We start from the raw sequence: 1,331 nt of genomic DNA, 5'->3' as shown, positions 1-1,331 counted from the left end.
ATATATATATATATATATATATATATATATATACACACACATATATATATGCATATAAATTGCTTATCCTTACATTTACTACTCTATCCGTTCAAGTTTAAACCTCTTGAGCGCTACAAAGTGTATTGTATACGGAGAATATTTTATTATCATCTATGAATTACATAGGCATATATACCTATGTATATATTTATATATGATGTGGTAAGGCTTGAGCGAGTAGAAAAGCAGTCGATCAGCTAAGAGAGAAGAGATAATGCCATAATAAACCCCACAAATCTTGTTAAATACAGCTACCCAAGGTTTTCTGATCGAAATAATAATTTATAATTAATGAGAACATGACTGTTTGTCAGTTGTCTTTTGAGCAGATGACGTCTAAACAAGAGACGCTGGTAAGGAAGAAGACAAGACGAAAAACACAAGGGAGATAACCAACGTTACAATAATCCGATGCCAAGCGGGTTACTGAGTGTCTTGTGGTCAATTGCCACATGATGTATTTCTTGAAATGCGGACATACAGAAAATATCTCGTTCTTGGAAATAATGCATTCGTTGGACGTTCTCAAGTTCTTTGGTGAAACTGCCAGTTACAAGTCTGGATCGACAATCATTTGGAAATATTTTTTTTATAGATCTCAGTTATAATAATTGGCCTTTCTGTCCATACACATATGCATCATTTTCATTGTGGCTGACACCCTCATGATCACTAGACACACACACACACACGCACGCGCGCGCACACACACACACACACACTCACATACACACACACATGCACACACACACACACACATGCACACATTTTATACACACGTTTGTATCTGCTTATACGTTTCTGTGTACCTGAACATATCCGTATTTATACATACGTATAGACACACACACACACACACACACACACACACACACATATATAGATAGATAGATAGATAGAGTAAAACAATAGAGTAAAACAATAGAGTAAAACAATAGATAGAAGAATACAGACATATTCCCCTGTCTGTATTCTTCTATCTATTGTTTTACTCTTTATTCTAATATTTTATTCCTTATAAAGTGTGAATTTCCTTGTCTAGAACTTTCATATATTCCCACCTTGTCTCTGATAACGGAATGTCCAGTGTACGGACATGCTAACCTATTACTTGAGATATCCCAGAAACAGCTGTAAGATTTCAAATTCACTTTACCCTAATTAAATATTCTAAATGACTTGAGATACTTGTCCTGCCTTGGTTTTTGTTGTCCTTTTCCCTCTAATATTATATATATATATGTAAAAGGTTGAAGAAGAACACACGAGTAGATATATATATATATATA

This window comes from Octopus bimaculoides, chromosome 6 (assembly GCF_001194135.2).
Source record: "Octopus bimaculoides isolate UCB-OBI-ISO-001 chromosome 6, ASM119413v2, whole genome shotgun sequence".
Classification (NCBI taxonomy): domain Eukaryota; kingdom Metazoa; phylum Mollusca; class Cephalopoda; order Octopoda; family Octopodidae; genus Octopus; species Octopus bimaculoides.
Note: the sequence above shows the minus strand (reverse complement) of the source record.